The following is a 21373-nucleotide window of genomic DNA, read 5'->3' on the forward strand; positions in this document are numbered from 1 at the left end:
TGGTTGAAATGGAACTGAAAGAAAGATTATGGTTCAATATAATCCAAAATTTCCCTACCCACAACAAACTTGAACTAGTAAGTCAAATTCTATTAATCAATTATAATTTTCAATCAAGACCTCCAGAAACTCCCTAACAAAATGCAACAGCAGGATTCATGAGATGATGATAATTATTTATTGGAATTCAGATTAAAAAACAAGTTTGCTCACAGAAATAAAACAAAGGAATGGTCTACAGTTTTTCACTACAACATTGCTGTAAAGTATAATTTCAAGTCTATAATTAGTGGACTAGGGAAGCAAAACCTATAAAACAAAACAAAACAAAATTTGTGCTGGGAACTGCTCCATATCTCTTTTTGCCAATTTATAAGCATGATGGAGAAAGGTAGTGCTGTGTGGCTGCTACTGGAGGAAACAAAGATTTGACCATAATTTCTTTACCTCAGCTTGAGTTTTTTAAATGTTTCATTTGGCCCAATGGCTCTCCAAAAATGTTCATGATAACTGAAATTAAATAATGCCAGAATTAAGAGGTAGATTTATAATTCAAACTCTCACACGTTGCAGGAATCAGTTCCATAGAATTGCACCTCTGGATACTGTAAACCAAAAACAAAACCATCTGAAAGAACTTCCTCCTTAGCCAGGGCTCCTTTAAAATTTAACCTAAGAGACTGGTTCAGGCCATCACGAAAAGTGGGGGCCAGACATGCATCATTACATCTCTCCAGTATTAACATCAACACAGACTTCAAGCCTGATAAGAAACATTTTACAATCTATTCTTTCTGAAGCCTAGAACCTGAAGGCTTCCTCTGAAAATAAGAACTTGCGTCTCCACAGTCCTTTATCTTAACCCAGACATTCATTTCTATTGATCCCAGGTCTTTAGATAAATTCAACCAAATGTCAATCAGACAATTTTTAAATCTACCTGTAAGCTGGATCCCCCACCCCCACCCCCACTTAGGAGTTGTCCTGCCTTTCTGGACCAAACCAATGTATTTCTTAAATGTATTTGATTCAAGTCTTATGTCTCCCTAAAATGTATAAAGCGAAGCTGCACCTCGACCACCTTGGCACATGTTTTCAGGACCTCCTGAGGGCTGTGTCACAGACCAGGATCACTCATACTTGGCTCAGAATAAGTCTCTTCAAATATTTTATTTTACAGACTTTGACTCTTTTCATCAAAAATACCTCTAAGATGAGCAAGTTCACCAATCTGTGAGATAAATTTGAAATCCTTATGTTGACTTAAAGTTTTTTTTCATCTGCAGAGTCTGCCCATTTGTTCAACTGGAAAAAATATTTTACCTCAATCTAATAGCTCTTAAAGGTCTGTGAGATCCTATATTATAAGAAAGCACTTTTAATTTTAATCATTCTTCAGAAGTGGTTTTCAGATCTCTCACATTATTGGAAATATGTCTAGAGACGTGCTAAAACTTTTAAACAGGGCTTTAATTTGGAAACATTCTCAATGGGAGGTTTCTCGTTTATTTTGGTATACTCTCTAGCTTCTCTCAATGCACTGTTATATGGCTTACATTAATTAAACCCTGATGTATGTATCTGAACCCTCATCTCTAGTCTCGTTTATTAGTAAGTTCTCACATTTCAAAAATTGTTCTAGCTTTCTCATCTATCTATCAATTCATTTTCATGTTGTAAACATCCTCATCATTACCTTTCAACTGCATTGTTTCTGTAACATTCTCATTGTTCTGCTTGCGTCTGTTTTAGCTTTATGCTAGCCATTCTGTACATGGGTCAAAATGTCCTTCTCAAGATTAAAATGTAATCTTTTCTTTTAACTGCGTTCTCAATAGCTTTCCATTATCTTTAAGAAAAAAAGAAATCCTTGTACTTAGCCTGGTTTGTAGGCCGCTTGCCAACATTAGTTTCCTTAGCAGAATCTCTTGCTATCTCCTTCTTCACATGCACTTAACCAACAAAACGCAAATAATTTAACTATGCTCCCATACTGGTAATCCTGCAAACAACATTCTTTCCCTCTGGTCCTGTGCACTATATTTTCTCTTTCCTTTCTTGAACAATTTCCCTCATTACCTCATAAATGCCCTCGCTTTTTTAGATAAATTTGACCTGACCCTTGCCCATATTCTAAAGGTTTGGGTGAGGATGGGGGACCCAGAATTTAATTCTGGCTATGCCATTTACTAGATATAGGACCCTTGGTGTGTTGCTTATCCCCAATGGACTTTAATTTCCACCACACAATTAAATAAATAGAATAATTGTTTATTCTCAATTCATGGGTTTGTTGAGAGAATAAAATGAGATGCAAAAATAATGTTACTTGAACTTCAAAGTGCTATACAATTCAGAGGCCTTTCTAAGATGACCATTACTATGTAAATTCATTGGAATGGCTTCTCTCCTAACCTCTACTTCTTTCTCTGCTTTATCTGTTTGGAATGAAGTTTTAATAAAGCAGGATACAGAGCAGTACTTGGCTAATCCTGCAGAAATGACTGCAGTGTAGAGCTTCAGTACATCAAATGTGTTTACATTTTTGAAATCATTTGTCAGTGGAGACTTTTTACAAAACAAATCCTGGAGATGTAATATTGGAAATTTTAATAAGATCTGAGTATTTTCCTGTGCCTATGGTAACTTTCAATAAGGTTTCTTCTTATGAGGAATAAATGGTATGAAAGCTGTGACAAGCAAGTTATTATACAAAGCAGTATTTTTTTCTTCTCCCCGCAAAACCACACCACAGATAAATATGGAATATCAGAGAAACCTGATTTATTTTCTTCTTGCGATAAACATTCTTTTGTATATATTCTTCACCCAATATTAATAAGAAAAATTTTAAAAGGAAATCTACAATAGGATAAAATATGCCTATGCAATTTATAAAGAAATTGGTCTTTAAAGAAATAAACAGTGTGGGCCTAAATTTGTTAATGAAAAACTCAGATCTCAAAGTGAGCCCTAGGGCATTGTAACTGATAACAAGATAATAATATTTTTTGTGTGTGTGGGGGTGGGGGGCTTTAAAATACACTTAAAATACATTTTTATAAAACTTTATATGTTGATTTTACTTATAGTGTTGAGGCTAATTTTTTTTTTCTAAGAAGCCCTTCTGTGAAGTAGGTTGTTATTCATATTTTGTTAAGAATATTTACTAGGGTCACATATTTTGTATGTTGCAGATACAGGACTCAAATTACAGAGGACTGACATAAAAAGAGAGGCAAATTGACATCATGGAAAGATACTGACTTCGGAGTCTGTCATATTCACTTTCAAATCTGTGAAAGGATACCTTGGGCCCCCAAAATCACTCAGGAAAACTCAAGCTGGAAACTGTTTAGGGCAAACTTGCCTCCCATTCTATTCAAAGTCACTCTTCTGCTCAATAAGATAGATGCATTTCTGATTTGCTTCCTTTGGAAAGGCTAATCAGAAACTCAAAAGTATGTAACCCTTTGTGTTTCACCTATCTGTGACCTGAAAGCTCCCTCCCCACTTCCTGTCTTCCTGCTTTTGCTTCAAGTTGTCCCACCTTTCCAGACTGAACCAATGTACTTCTTATATACATTGACTGATATCTCATGTCTCCCTAAAATGTATGAAACCACGCTGTGCCCTGACCACCTTTGGCACATGTTGTCAGGACCTCCTGAGGCTGTGTCATGGGTGTGTCCTTGGCCTTGGCAAAATAAACTTCCTAAATTAACTGCAGCCTGTCTCAGATTTTCTTGGTTCACATTTTGGTAACCATGGGGAAGGGGGATTCTGAGTGGAGATGCCCCTGACCTTTGACAAATCTCCTATTCGCGCTTGGTACCAGCATGAGCTAACTTTATGGCTCAAACAAATAGGACAATTTGCTGAGGTCTGAGAGCAACCCCCTCCAGAGAGTACCTGATTTCCCAAAATTTGTTTGAGATCTAAAGTTTATTTTGCTGTACAACTTCTTTTTTTTTTTTTGGAGTTTTCTTTGTTTCCAACAGGAAGGCAAGTTTTCCTGCTTCCATGACATTGAAAGACAGGTAACCAAACTGCATTCCTGAGACACAGGGCAAGAAATTAAAGCTACTCAGTTCCTCAAGGCCCAAGAACTATCACGGAAGAGGTGGGCACATAAGATTGTAAGGGCTGATTTTGAAAGGTAAAATGAGTTCAGTTTCTCTATAAATTAATTATTAATGTCAAAGGCACACTGATGCAAAAACAGTATGTGGACCCCTGAGTCAGATTAACAAGATTTTCTTGAAGCATTAACCAACTTCTTAATAAAGTTTATAAAAATTATAAAAGGCTTATGAAAGTTATATTCTATAATAAATATTAAATTTTATAGATTGTTTACAAAATTTTGAAAAACAAATGTATATATATTTAGGATAGTTAGCTCTTCTTGTTGAATTGATCCCTTTACCATTATGTAATGGCCTTCTTTGTCTCTTTTGATCTTTGTTGGTTTTTTATAAATCATGCTTCTATAAAGACACATGCACAAGTATGTTTATTGTGGCACTATTCACAATAGTAAAGACTTGGAACCAACCCAAATGTCCAACAATGATAGACTGGATTAAGAAAATGTGGCACATATACACCATGGAATACTATGCAGCCATAAAAAAGGATGAGTTCATGTCCTTTGTGGGGACATGGATGAAACTGGAAACCATCATTCTCAGCGAACTATCACAAGGACAAAAAACCAAACACCGCATTTTCTCACTCATAGGTGGGAATTGAACAATGAGAACACTTGGACACAGGAAGGGGAACATCGCACACCGGGGCCTGTCGTAGGGTGAGAGGAGGGGGTAAGGATAGCATTAGGAGATATACTTAATGTCAATGACAAGTTAATGGGTGCAGCACACCAACATGGCACATGTATACATATGTAACAAACCTGCACATTGTGCACATGTACCCTAGAACTTAAAGAATAATAATAAACCCCCCTCCCAAAAAAAAGGAAAAACAAATGTAATTGGCTTCCTGCTGTTTTTATTAGGGCTTCTTATTTAGAAAATTATATCTCCTCTCTCAAAGAATGCAGGTTTTCACTTTTTTTGAAATGCTTGAATTATCACTTTGGTTAAATAAGTGACTTTACAATGACCTGTAATCCTGTTTTGTAATATCAAGTGTTTTAAATCTTTTATATTTGACAAACTTTCCAAAATCAAATTGTAAATTATGTCTTTTTCGAACCTAATTAATCCTTTAGGACATTAGTTTCCCTAAAGTGTAAAAATGGCATGACATGGCTTATTTGGTATGAAAATTATACAGGAAGCATTGTCAAATATGAAATGGTGTTTGGTTTTCTTTGGGTTTTATTTGTATAAATATATTATCGGTATGTGTTCCAAAATTATAGGAAACTCCTGCATTCTTAAATAACTTAGTGTACATTATCAATAATAATCGTAATTGTTAGGATAAAATTATTGTGTTGGACAGAGGTAACAAATTTCTTTGTCAGTTGTGTCTTTTAACTATGGCTGCTTTAAAGCTTTTTTTCATCCACAGAAAATTGTCTTGTTTTGTCTTGTTTTAAACTCTCTTTAAAAGGTGGGTTTATAATCAGCTATAGGACCCTAACAGGTGCACTTAAATGCAGGTTTTCTCATAATTTTGGAAATTGTAACATTAGAATAAAGGAAAAAACTTTCAGAACTCTCATGGAGAGCCAAAATGTTCATGACTATCAAACAGAACAGGAGTTAACTGAATTAACTTAACCAATAGAAAACTGAAGTAATCCTTTTGATTTTTTTTTTTTTTTTTTTTTTTTGCTTAAAACATTGCTGATCCTTTGTTTTGTTTTTCAGAGTTAAGCAAACTTTTCTTTTACGCTATTTACAACTTCTAATAACTGAGTAAATATATTCCTGCGAACAAAATTTGGAGCATATTTGTTTCTGTCTACCTGATTTCTACAGAATGTGTGAGTATTCTTAATTTATGGCAATATAATTATTTGTGAGTATTCTATTATTTGTGAGTGTTCTTAATTTATGGTAATATAGTTATTTGCATAAGTGACAAATAATCTATTTTATTTTGCAGTAGGACATGATTGGAGACACTGGTTATTTTATCAAGGCTTTGACTGGAATGGTGTGCTTTCCTTTAAGGAATCAAACTTACATTGGAAGGAGCAATGAAGAACAAGTGGCACAAAGGTTTTGGCATCAAAAAAGACACCACTTGAAAAAGTCACAGAGTAAGTTGGGTCCCAGGAAAGATATGGATATCAATTATGTCAGGAAATTAGAATCTCAAGGAGATGCTAGTACTGCAATGTTTATCACAGCACTATTCACAGTAGTAAAGATATGGAAACTTGTCTACAGACTGATGAATGAATAAGGAAAATATGATGTATACATAAAACACAATAATATTCATCCTTAAAATGAGAGAAAATACCACAATTGTGCAATAACATGAATGAAACTTAAGGACACTATTTTGAGAAAAATAAGCCAGTCACAGAGCAACAAATATTGCATGATTCCATATATATGATATATCTAAAATAGTCAAACTCATAGAATTATAGAGTAGAATTGTGGTTGATAGAGAGGTGGAAATGGGGATGTGCTAATCAAGGGACATAAAAATCGCAATTTAGAAACAAAATAAAAAGAATGAGAGTGTAATACTTGACAAAAGATTGAGGATCCAGGGCATTTGGCCAGAAGGGAATATAAACCACAAAGGGCACAGAGAAAGAAAGGATCACAGGAGTTGTGGTGGAATGAGAGATGGGGACAGAAAGGAGGATGCACAGAACTATATGGTAATTAGGGAATGGGTAATAAGGTGGGATCTGGCAATGCAGGACTTTGTAAGGAAACTGACAAAAACAAAAAAAATGATAGAGGCAGGAGGCAGACAAATGCCTAGGCAGATAGGGGTGGCACCCCAATGAATTCCAACCTTCAACCTGGAAATAGTCCTGGGTAAATCCTCAATCCTCAGTCCCTGATTGAGAATCCACATTCCCGTGTGGCATGCTTTCCTCTGATTGATCCACTTGCTTCAACTATTTTACATATACCTACCCTTTCTTAATTGGTTTCCAACCCTATTTTGCCTACCTTTGTGTGGTGTCTTCATTTTAACCATTTTTGCATACTCACAAACCAATTGGCACACTCCCTATTCTGATTGGCACACTCCCTATTCTGAGCTTATAAAAAGCCCCAGGCTCAGCCATATTGGGAACTCTCCTGACTTTGGGTAGGGGGATCACTCCCACATCCCCTCCCTGCTTAAAGTTGTTTCATCACTGAATACATCTTCCCATCTTGCTAACTCTTTGAGTGTTCGTGTGTTTACTTCTTCCTGGTTGTGAGGTAAGAACACAGACCTAGCTGAGCTAAGGAGCAAAAAATCCTGCACCAAAAATGACAATGATATTAATCTTCAATAAATTGTAATTCTTGTTCTTATAAGAAATAAGAGGAGTAAGATTAATATACGTGAATTAGGTTGATGAGGCTTCATGAATCATGCTAAGATTGACTGGATCATGATACATGACAGGAATTTAGATATGTACAGGGTCTATTTTTTTCATCAAAATATATCTATTGATTTATTTTGTATAGAAGAAGAAATAAGACAGGCAAAATTCTGTGCTCATAGAGTGTCAAGGTAGTATGGGAACAGGATATACAAATTAAACCAAAAAAATATACAATATTAGTTAATATGGTGAAAAGGCCACCACAAAAAATATGCCAGGTGAGGAGACTGAAAAAAATGACTGGGCTTCTTCTTTGGAAAAAAAGATACAAAATAGTAGAAGCTACTATGGAAAGGTTTGTAAGGGCAAGATACTTTAAGGAGTTGATTTCTGAGGACCTACTTTGAAAATATGAGGAGACAAGTCAGGAAATGCATGTTCGAGGAGAACAGTGTTTCAAACACATGAAAAAGCAACTTCAAGATCTCTGAGATGAACATGATCTTAGTTTATTCTAAGAACCACAAAAGACCAGTGAAGCTGCTGTAAAATTACTTTAAGACAGAATAGGAGACACAGCAAGGAGAAAATAAGAAACTTCTCTAAGGAAGACCACCTAGGCCCAGGAAAGGAGTTTAGACTTGTATTTTAGGTGTGATGAGAAGTTACTGGAAAGTGTTGAGCATGAAAATAACTTGATTGTATTTACTTCTAAATCAGCTTAGGATGATCACCACTGACATCATAGTACAAATAAGTCAAGAAGCAACAGTGTATACAGTTCTTATGGTCTTTACAGTAGTTTGGGATAAATATAGTAATAATGCTTTCCTTGATGCAGAAAAGAGGAGAGTATATTTGAAAAACGGTGAGAACAGGAAAATTGAGGACACACGTTGAGGACAAATAGATAAAAGTTTTAACTGTGAGGTAAGCCATACAATAATAGATCTTGGCTTGTATTTAACTTTATTTAATTTTTATTTTGAATGAAGAAAAGAAGAAAGAAAGGAAAACATACTTTCCTGGAAAAAGCAAGAAAGTATATGTTATGATAGTAAGGACTGCAGAAATGTGGATTTATTTTGAATGATGACAAAAGAATAGAGAGAAAAGGACAGATAACATTATTTTAAAGGATCAACTGGCTAAAATAGATACAAAATAGACTTGACTAAAATAGATAAAAATAGGTATTGACTATGATGGCCACTGGCTTTTTATCATATTCTGCAAGGCTGAAAGTGGGACAACATGGTTCTATATTTTATAAATTTTGAGAAAATCATTGTGTTGGTTGATTTTACACAAAGCAATACATTTTATAGATTAATGCTGTCCAGAAGATGAAGAATCAAAATTCAAGCATTTTTAAACAAAAATATTGTAAAACAGATAGACTCCTGGTTCTGGCTATGACACTTAAACGCTGAAAAAAATGTCACTCTTACTCTTACAAGAAGAAATAAAATTGTAACAAATTGAAAGTCAATGACTTTTCTTACAACCCGTAAAATACAGAGTTCACAGTGTAAGCCCCTATCCTGGAATCTAAAGAGACAGAAAAATTAGTGAAAATATCCACTGAGTTAGCTTATTGGAAGCTGAAGCTGCTGGAGGCATTCAATGGTAGAGAAACTTATGAAATTTTTATTGACTTGCTAGAGGCTAAGTGTAGATCAGCTTGAGACTGAGAAACTTCTGGGGGCCACAACTTTGCAAGACCCCATATGTTTGTGAGTTTTATCTTTAGAAGCCCGACCAGATTCCTACAATAAAGAGCCAAGAAAAATTCACTATTGTTTCAGGCAGCCAGAGGGGAAAACAACCATTTTGAAATATGCACAGAGAGTTAGCTGTAACAAACACCTTTTTCTGAAGGAAAATAACTTTATTAGAGTCTTATAAATACTGAGAAAGGCAATTAGCCAGCTCAAGCCCCTTTGAGCTTTACTGTATCATCATTAGAGTGAAAAAAGATTACTAAGAAATACTTTTGAAGGGCAAATGCCAATAATTCAGGCCTACTAAAAGACCAAGATTTAGTAACAATAGAGAACACTCTCCTCCTCCATACTTTATACCACATCAGCAGGGTTCCAGTAAAATAAATGTGGATTACAGCTGAAAGAGCTACAAGACACAGGCTGTATTTTAGAAAAAGTTCTCAGGGAAAAAGCAAAGACAACTAGGGAGAGTGTGAAAAATAAAAAAAAAAAAACTAAAAGCAACTGAAGTTTACACATGAGGTCTAGCTTTGAATAAAAAAATTACAATGCATGTTAAAAGGCAAGAAAACAAACTCATTTTAGAAAGACAAAGCAAGAATCAGAACCACACTAAGATATGTTATATATTAGGACATTATCAGAGAAGTTTAAAATAACTATGATTGACATGTAAAGGCCTCTAATGGAAAAAAAGTTGATGCATGAGTGAACAGTTGGGTAAGGTAAGCAGAGAGATGAAAATGTTAAGAAAAAATCAATAGAAAATGCTAGAAATAAAAAATATTGTACAGTAATGAAGATTGCCCTTGTTAGGCACATCAGTTGACTGCATATATCTATAGAAAAACAGTTTGAAGATAATGTCAATTGAAACTTCCCCAAATAAATACAAAGAGAAAAAGGAATGAACATCAAAATCAAAATAAACAAAATGAAAATAAACAGAACATCAAAGAACTGTGAGTTATAATGGATAAGAATTCCCATTACAATGGTAAGGTGTCATTATGTATATTATATATAAAACATTACATGTATTATATATGGATAATATCATGTTTATTATTTGAAAAAATTAGTATGAATAATAGATATGATATATTATGTTATATATAATGTTATGTGTTAATATATTATATAGCTAATATTATTTTATATATTGCATAATATTAAATGCATTAATATAATAGTAAATATATAATATTACACATTTCCAATTATAATGGAAGACACCATTATAATGGACAGACACCAAACAACTGATTTAGGAAGCTCTCAGAACACCAAGCAGGATAAACGCTTCAAAAATCCACACTATTCATATTATTTTAAAACTGTGGAAAACCAAAGATGAAGAGAAATTCTTGAAAAAAAAGCAATGAAAATAATGAAATACTTAGAAATATACTTATCCAAAGAGGTGAAAGCCTGTACACTGAGAATTGTAAAACATTGATGATGAAATTAAAGAAGAGATAGATATGTAGAAGGAAAGCATTATTTGAAATAATTAGTATTGTTAAACTGTCCATACTATCCAAAGTGATCTACAGAATCAATGCAATCCTTATGAAAATCCAAATAGTATTCTCTACAGAAATTTTTAAAAAAATCCTAAAATTCACATGGAACACCAAAAGATCCGTAATAGCCAAAGCAATCTTGAGCAATGAGAACAAAGCTGGAGGGAGGCATCAAACTTCCTGATTTCAAAATATTTTATAAATTGCAGTCACTAAAACAAGCATATAGAATCAGGGTGTCCGATCTTTTGGCTTCATTGGGCCACATCGAAAAAAAAAGAACTATCTTGGGCGACACATGAAATGCACTAATACAAATGATAGCTGATGAAATTTTTTTTATAATGCAAAGAAAATGTATAATGTTTTTAAAAAGTTTACGAATTTGTGTTGGGCCACATTCAAAGCCATCCTGAGCCACGTGTGGCCCACAGGCCACACACAGGTTAAACAAGCTTGATATAGATCAATGAAACAGAAAAGTAATCTAGACATAAATTCATGCATATACAGTCAATTGATCTTTGCCAAGTTAGCCAAGCACACACAATGGAGAAAATATAGTTTCTTCAATAAATGGTGAAAAAACTGGATATCCACATGCCGAAGAATGAAATTATACCTACATATCACATTATGTGCAAAAATCAAGTAACAATGAATTGAAGACTTAAACATAAGACATTAAACATAAAAGCAATAGAAGAGAATATAGAAAAAAAGGCCTCTTGACATCGATGATGGCAAAAATTATTTTGGATATGACCCCAAAAAGTATAGCAATAAAAGAGAAAATAGACAAGTGGGATTGCATCAAACTAAAAAGCTTCTGCACAACAAAGGAACCAACTGAGTGAAAAGGCAATCTATGGAATGGGAGAAAATATTTGAAAACCACACATCTCATAAGGGGTTCATATTCAAAATACATTAAAGAGCTAAAACAATTAAATGGCAAATAAATAACAACTAAAATATGGACTAAGACATAAAAAGACATGTTTTAAAAGATGATATACAAATGACCAATGGGTAAATGAAAAGGCGGTCACTGTCACTAATCATCAGGGAAATACAAATTAAAACCACATTGAGATATCACCTCACATCTATCAGAAAGACTGTCATCAAAAAAAAAAAAGATAACAAGTGTTATCATAGTAAGGCTGTGGAGAAAAGGAAACCCTGGTACATTGCTGATGAGAATGTAAAGTGGTACAGCCATTATGAAAATAGCATGGAGGTTTTTCAAATAATTGAAAATAGAAAAATCTGTAATCCAGCAATTCAATTTCTGGATTCATATCCAAGAGAAATGAGATCAGCATCTCAAAAAGTTATCTATATCCCATATTCACTGCAGCATTTTTTACAATAGTGAAGATATGGAAACAACCTAAGTGACCATCAAAATCTGAATGGATGATAAAAATATGGCATATACATGCAATAGAATATTATTCACCCTTAATAAAGATGGAAGTCTTTCTATTTTCAACAACATAGAGGAACCTTGAGGACATTATGCTATGTGAAATAAACTAGACACAGAAAGACAAATACTGCAGGATCTCACTTATAAGTGGAATCTAAAAATGTTCAAAATAATAGTAGAATGATTGTTTCCAGAGACTGTGGTTTGGGAGAAATGGGGATATATTGGTCAAAAAATACAAAGTTTAGTTATGTGAGATGAATACAATTTCTGGATATCTGATGTACAGTTTGGTCGCTATAGTTAATACTGCATTGCAAGGGATACATTGCAAGACTGCAAGTGGATTTCTGAAAACACGAACAGTACCAAACCCTATATATACTATGTTATTTTCCCAATACTTACATACTTATGATAAAGTTTAATTTATAAAATAGGCAAAGTAAGACATTAACACAATAGCTAAAAATAAAATAAAACAATTATAACAATATACTCTAATACAAGTTATGTGATTGTAATCTCTCTCTCAAAATATCTTATTGTACTGTACTTACCTTTTTCTTTGTGATGAAGGAATGATGTAGGATGTTTCAAGATTTCATCACACTACTTAGAGTACCATGCAATTGAAAGTTTATAAATTATTTATGTCTAGAATTTTTTATTTTATATTTTAGGACTATAGTTGACCATGAATAACAAACTGTGGAAAGAAAAACTGCAGAAGGGGAATTACTGTATTTGAAATTTGCTAAAGGAGTAGATCTTAATTGTTCTCACCATACACACACAAAAATGGTACCTATGTGAGCAGGTGGATATATTAGTTAGATTTTTTTTTGTGGTAATCACTCCACAATACATATGTACATGAAAAATCATATATATCTTAAACATATATAATTTTTGGTTATGAGTTGTACCTCAGTAAAGCTGAAAAAAACCTCTCAATAGAAATTAAAAATATTTTGAAGAAAGATAAAAAAATCAATAATCTACTCTTTTACTTTAGGGGACTAGGAAAGGATGAGGAAATTAAGCCTATAGCAATCCAAATAAAAATATAAAAATTGAAGCAGAAATTAACAAAAGTGAAAACAGGAAATTAATTGCAAAAATCAAAACAAAAACAAGAGCTAATTCCTTACAAAGATTGTTAAACGTGATAAACCTCTAGCCAAATACCAGAAAAAAATGTGGAAAGATGAAAATTTTTACGGCTAGAAGTTAAAGAGGAATATTGGCAAATGTGTGCCTATACATTTGATATCTTAGATCAACAAATTTCTTAAAAGATACAAGCTACCAAAACTCACGTAAGTGGAAGTAATAATCTGAAAAGGCTTATGCAATTAAATACATTGAATCGATAATTAATAATACTATCTAAGCCAAAAAAGCACCAGGCTCAGATGTTTTCACTGTTGTATTCTATCAAACACTTAAATGAGAATAATGCAGTTTCTCTAGAACACCTTACAATATAAGCAGAGGTAATACCCCCTAACTCATTCTATGAGGGTAGTATTACACTAATGCCAAAACCATGTAAAGGCATAACATTAAAGAAAAATTGAGAGCACTATCTCTTACAAATATAGGTGCAAAATCATCAACAAACTATTACTAATTAAATCCAACAAAGTATAAAAATAGCTGTATGCCCTGTACAAATCAGATTAAACTGAGTTACACAAGACTGGTTCAACATTCAAAAACCAATGAATACATCAACAACATAAACTAGTTGAAGGAGAAAAACAATATGATCCCATCAATTTATGCAGAAAAAGCATTCTATAAAATCCAACATACTTTAATAACTCTCAGCAAATTGGGATTAGAAGGACATTTCACAACTTAAAAAATAACTTCTGCAAAGAAACCCACAGTTAAAATCATACTTGATAGTGAGAAATGATTGTGCCCTCTACAGTGAAGAAGGCATCGATGTTACCTCAGAGCACTTCTATTTAGTATTGTATTAGAAAATCTCGCTAGTGCAATAAGAGAAGAAAAGGTGATAAAATAAATACAATGTGTAAAGAAGAAATGAAACTGTCTTTGCTCACAGACCACGATTGTCTATGTAGAAAATTCGACAGAATTGACCAAAAAGAATTCTGACACTAATATGCCCTTAAGGCAAAATTTCAGGATAAAAGGTTAATGTACGAAAGCAAAAGGCAATTGCTTTTTATTATACTAGCAAAAAACAATTGAAATTTAATATTGATAACACAGTATCATTCAATTAGCATCAATAATAAAACATTTAGGTATAGAGCCACAAAACATGTAGAAAATTTATCAGGTTGGTGCAAATGTAATTGAGGTTTTGCCCATTACTTTTTAATGGCAAAAACTGCAATTACCTTTTTTTGCACCAATTTAATACATGTGGAACACTTCAAAACTCTAATTAAAAAATTAAAAATACTAAATAACTACAGAGATAGACCTAGCTCATCTGTCAGATGAGTTATTATTAAGGTATCAATTATTTCTAACTTGATCTCTTGAGTAAACAAAATCCCTATCAATCCCACAAATATGTTTTATAGATATTTAAAAAATGGTTTTTAAAATTTATACGAAAATGCAAAGATGCAAAATAGTCAACACAGACAAAGGGAGATAAATTTGGAGTACTAATATTACAAGGCTTCAAGATTACTATAAAGCTAGAGTGATAAAGACAGCATTGTGTTAGTGAAAAATAACCATAGAGATCAGTAAGCCAGGATAGATTTCTCAGAGTTAGAACATCACGAATATAGTCAACTCATCTTTGACATAGAAGCAAAGATAATTCAATTAAAGAAAGAATAGTTCTTTTTTTCTAGCACGTTGTTCTAGAAACCTAGATATTCACATACCAACAACAACAAAAAAAAATCTACACACTGGCCTTACACCTTTCACAAGAATGAACTCAAAAGGAATCATAGACCTAAATGTGAAATTCAAAACTATAAAACTTCTAGAAAAATAACAGTGATATTGGGTTTGGCTATGAGTTTGTATATACATCATCAAAAGCATAATCCATGAAATAAATAGAATATAAGTTGGATTTTATTAAAATTAAAAATGTACTTACAAAACAATTGGTTAAGAGAATGAAGAGGATAGCTACAAATTGGAGAAACGTTTACAATACAGATATATTGAAATATTTATATTTAAATATGGAAATAGCTCTTAAAATGTAACAACTAAAAACACCAAATAAAAGAGGCCAAAAGATGTGAATGCACACTTTGCTAAAGAAGACATACAGATAAAAAATATACATATAAGGGATCACAAATTTAAAACAACAAAAATAGACCACTATACACTCATTAGAATGTCTAAAATACAGAAAATTAATAATACGAAATGCTGGCAAGGATGCAGAGCAATAGGAACTTTCATTTAGTGAGAATGCAAAATGGTGTAGAAACTTTGGAAAATACTTTGGCAGCCTCTTGTAAAGCTCTGAACATTCTTTCCATGTGATTCAACAATCATGCTTCTAAGTATTCATCCAATTGCATTGAAAAATTATGTCCACACAAAACCTGCATTTGGGTTAATATATCAGCTTTACTCAGAATCCCTCCAAAATGGAACCAATCAAGATATCTGCCGATAGATCAATGAATAAACAAAAAAACCAAAATAAAACTGCTCAGTTCATAAAATGAAATGTTAATAAGTGATAAAAAGAAAGTATTTACCAAGCTGTAAGAGATGGAGAAACCACAGATGTATATTCATAAAGATTCCAATCCAAAAAGGTTAGATATTGAATGATTCCAATTATATGATATTCTGGAAAAGGAAAGTCTACAAAGATGTAAAAAATTTAGTATTGTCCAGGTATTGGTGAGGAGAAGGAAGAGGATAAATACATGAAGCACAGGGCATTTTTAGGCCAGTGAAACTATTCTGTATGATACTGTAATAGTGGATACATGGCAACATAAATTTTTCAAAACTTATAGAACTTTATAACACAAAGTCTAAACCTACTGCTTGTAAATATTTTTTTAAAAAATCATTTAAATGGACAAAGGATCCAGGAAATATGCAAACCATGACAAGAGAATCTAACTTGTATCACAAATATATGAAGCAAACTCACTGAAGGGGCTGGAGAAAAAGGTGCTGACCTAAGCAACTTTGGAAATAAAGGGAGCCAAAAGGAGGAATAAAGAACTCTCTGTACTCTAGTCAGTGTGCTGTTTCCACAGGGACATGGGTTAACTATTCTGATTTTCTGTACATATCAGAAGGAGACTGGAGACAATTTACAATTACACTGATCAAAGCTGGAAAAATGTCAGTAACAAAATAAATAAGCAGTAGTTTTCTTTTTAACTCAAAGTGCAAAGTAAATATCCACGAGACTATACTAATATAAATAAAAGGTTGAATTAATAAATAAGTAGGGGAGTATATAGACATACAGACCAATGGAACAGAACAGAGACCTCAGAAATAACACCATACATCTACAATCATCTGATCTTTGACAAACCTGACAAAAACAAGCAATGGGGAAATGATCTCCTATTTAATAAAGGGTGCTGGGAAAACTGGATAGCCATATGCAGAAAACTTAAACTGGACCCCTTCCTTAAACCCTACACAAAAATTAACTCAAGATGGATTAAATACTTAAATGTAAAACCCAAAACCATGAAAACCCTAAAAGAAAACCTAAGCAATACCACTAAGGACATAGGCACAGGCAAAGAGTTTATGATGAAAATGCCAAAAGCAATTGCAACAAAAGCCAAAATGGACAAATGTGATCTAATTAAACTAAGGAGCTTCTGCACAGCAAAAAAACTATCATCAGAGTGAAAAGCAACCTGCAGACAGGGAGAAATTTTTTGTAATCTACTCATCTGAAAAAGGTCTAATATCCAGAATTTACAAGGAACTTAAACAAATTTACAAGAAAAATACAAACAGCCCTATCAAAAAATGGGCAAAGGATATGAACAGGCACTTCTCAAAAGAAGATATTCACATGGCCAAGAAACATGAAAAAAAAGCTCAACATCACTGATCATTAGAGAAATACAAATCAAAACCACAATGAGATACCATCTCACGCCAGTCAGAATGGTGATTATTAAAAAGTCAAAAAACAGGCTGGGCTCAGTGGCTCACGCCTGTAATCCCAGCACTTTGGGAGGCCAAGGTGGGAAAATCACAAGGTCAGAAGATTGAGACCAGCCTGGCTAACATGGTGAAACTCCATCTCTACTAAAAATAAAAAAATTAGCCGGGCATGGTGGCACACACCTGTAATCCCAGCTACTGGAGAGGCTGAGGCAGGAGAATCACTTGAACCCAGGAGGCAGAGGTTGCAGTGAGCTGAGATTGCACCACTGCACTCCAGCCTGAGTGACAGAGAGACACCCTGTCTCAAAAAATAAAACAAAAACAAAAAGTCAAAAAACGATAGATGCAGTTGAGGCTGTGGAAAAATAGGAATGCTTTTACAATGTTGTTGGGAATGTAAATAAGTTCAACCATTGTGGAAGACAGTATGGCAATTCCTTAATGATCTAGAGCCAGAAATACCATTTGACCCAGCAATCCCATTACTGGGTATATACGCAAAGGAATATAAATCATTCTATTATAAAAACACATGCATACATATGTTTATTGCAGCACTATTTACAATAGCAAAGACATAGAACCAACCCAAATGTCCCTCAGTGACAGACTGGATAAAGAAAATGTGGCACATATACACCATGGAATACTATGCAGCTATAAAGAATGAGATCATGGTCTTTTCAGGGACATGGATGAAGTTGGAAGCCATACTTCTCAGCAAACTAATGCAGGAACAGAAAACCAAATATCATATATTCTCACTCCTAAGTGGAAGCTGAACAATGAGAACGCATAGACACAGAGAAGGGAACAACACACACTAGGACCTGTAGGGGTTTAGGGGATGAGGAGAGGGAACTTAGAGGACGGGTCAATAGGTGCAGCAAACCACCATGGCACACGTATACCTAGGTAACAAACCTGCACCTCCTATAAATGTATCCTGGAATTTAAAGTAAAATTGAAAAAAAAAAAAGTAGGGGAGTATAGACAAATCTCCCACTGAACAGAAGAATTTCAAATAAATTAGGTGGATACTCCACTCTAAAGAAAGGAGAACATAACTCTCCATTCCTGAAGTGTGGGCATACATAATGACTTACTTCCCAAAACTACAGTATGGAAGGGGGTGGAAAAGAATAACTTTAGATGCAGACACCCAACAATACAACTGCAGTCTGATGCTTGAGGTCAAAATCAGTACTCATAACTCTTATATCATTTTTGATAGTATGGACCCTTGATACGATGTGATGAAAATGAAAGTTTCCCCTTTGATCTTTCTTCCAAAATTTCATAACCTCAACTTAATCATGAGAAAAAAAATCAGGCAAATTTTAATAGAGGAATATCCTACAATATTTCTCATTATTAATCTTCACTGCTCTCATGGTCATTAGAAACAAGGAAAGTCTGCCAAATTCACAGTGAAGAGGGCTTTAAGGAGACATGACAATAAATGCAATCTGATATCATGGTTGGAATCCTAGACATTACGTTTAACTAAGAAAATCTGAATAAATTATAGATATTAGTTAAAAAGAACTGAATCATTAATAGAAACAAATGTACCATAATATATTGCTAATACATGATGTTAATAATAGGCAAAACTGTGGTGGGAGAGATGTATGCCAACTCTCTGTACTGTCTTCTCAATTTTTCTGAAAATGTGAAATTATTCTTTTGTGTTGTTTTTATTCTTTTTTCTTTTTAATTTTTGTAACATGGTGTATGTATTTATGGGGTACCCGAGATGTTTTGATACAGGCATGCAATATGAAATAAGCACATCCTGGAGAATGGGGTATCCATCCCCTCAAGCATTTATTTTTGAGTTACAAACAACCCAGTTAAACCCTTTATTTGAAAATATATAATTATTATTGACTATAGTCACCCCATTGTGCTATCAAATAATAGGCTTTATTCATTCTTTCTAACTTTTTTTGTACCCATTAACCATCCCCACTACTCCCCAACCCTCCTACTACACTTCTCAGCCTCTCTTAACCATCTTTCAACTCTCTACGCCCATGAGTTCAATTGTTTTGATTCTTAGGTCTGACAAATAGTAAAACTATTCTAAAAAATAAAGTCTAGTAATTTTAAAACTACTGGGAAACAAAATGATATATATATATTATATATATAATATATATATAATATATATATATTATATATATAATATATATATAATATATATATATTATATATATAATATATATATAATATATATATATTATATATATAATATATATATAATATATATATATTATATATATATACACACACACACACTTTGGTATATACTTCTATGCACGTCAAAAAAGAACTGGAGACAATTTTAAAAACTAACAATTGCCCGAGCTGAAAAAAATAAGCAAAAAAATTAACAGAGTAGGGTTTTTATTTTTTAAACTCAAAGTACAAAATAAAAGTCCATGAGTGAATTAATTAAATAGGGAAGTATAAACAAAGTATACATCAAAACATGGCATGTACATTTTATACTTCATTGACTCTCACATCACAGCTCTCTAATGGAAATGTGTTCAATTTTTCCAATATTTTGCTTTCCTACTGCTATCTACCTTCATATTCAGATAACCTCTGTTTTTCCAGGCTTATATGTATATGTAATTAATATATTTTGTTCTTTTCTGTGTGAAGAAATTTCCAGATACTTGAAGACTGTGATTAAGTTATTCTGACATTTCCGGACTGAAGGGCTTACTGTGCTTTTGCTTTTTTTTTTCCCCCCTCTGTCCTCCAACCTTCAGTAATAGTCTTTACTGTCCGCTGGTCTTCAAATGTCAGATATTTCTGATGATTTCACATCATAACCCAAAGTACTGTGAGAAGTCCAAATAAAACTCTGATGGGACCATATTTTTCATAGTGAAAATCCTGTTTTAATGCACTGATTCTACAACACATGCAGTATAGACATTGGTTTAGAAAACTCTTCAGGAGAAAATTCTGCAACTCCTTCCTCTAAGTCTTGAACTTAGTAGAATAATAATTTTCATTCATACTAAATCAAGATGTAAATTTCATACATTTTTCTTACTTGACTATTAGGTTTTCATTGTAAAAGTAAAAATAATCCTTTCATTGCTAACAAACTTTGTAATAATTTCTTTCTCTTGCATGAACATAATGGAATGTCATAACACATACCTGTAAATCAGAGGATACAAGGGCGGGATAGAATATTAAAGTTATCATAAATATGAAGTAATTTTACTGTTTTAGATAGTATATTAACTAATTAAGCATGTTGACACAAAATTAATTGAAATAGCCTAGAATTTACCATATTTGCTCTAGGCAATCTGCATTTACAAAGGCTAAGCAGAAGCTAATGTAAACATAAAGCTAAATCCAAAGTACTGAAAGAGGAATAATCAATTTACAGTGACTTAGGTTTGTCTTATAATATGCTTTTAATTCTGCATTGAAATATGATGACTTCAGTATTTTTACTATGAAATCTATGCTTCTACAACTGCAACTATCTCCCTACACACCTTCTTCATTGCTGTTATTTATATATAAAATCATTTCTCTTATTTCATGAACAATTTCCTTTTTGACATACATTTACCATGGCCAAAGGCATCATTCTCAACATTAAGCAAAGGAAGTTTTCGATGTAATATATATTTACTGTTTTTAATTTTTTCTTAATTACATAAATTTATAATATTTTAGGTGTTTCAAAATAAATGTGAATACTGGTAAACTGTATAATTTGGAGCAAGTATATTACCAAACATAACATAAAATTGGATAAAATATCTGTTTGAAGGCATTGGAGGCACATACAATAATGAAAAACTATCAGATTAGGGCCTAAATAACTCATTGAAGGAGGAAATCAAAATGGAATTAAGTAAATATTTTGCACTAAAAGATTAAAAATGTTATAATACTTGGACACATATAAAGCAATGATGACACAACATAGCCTGACATGAATATATTAGTAACTAAGGGGCAAGACAGAAAATTCGTGATAGAAGAATCTAGCTCAAGAAGTTGTATAAAGTGTGAT

The sequence above is a fragment of the Pan paniscus genome, chromosome 12 (genome assembly GCF_029289425.2).
Source record: "Pan paniscus chromosome 12, NHGRI_mPanPan1-v2.0_pri, whole genome shotgun sequence".
NCBI lineage: Eukaryota > Metazoa > Chordata > Mammalia > Primates > Hominidae > Pan > Pan paniscus.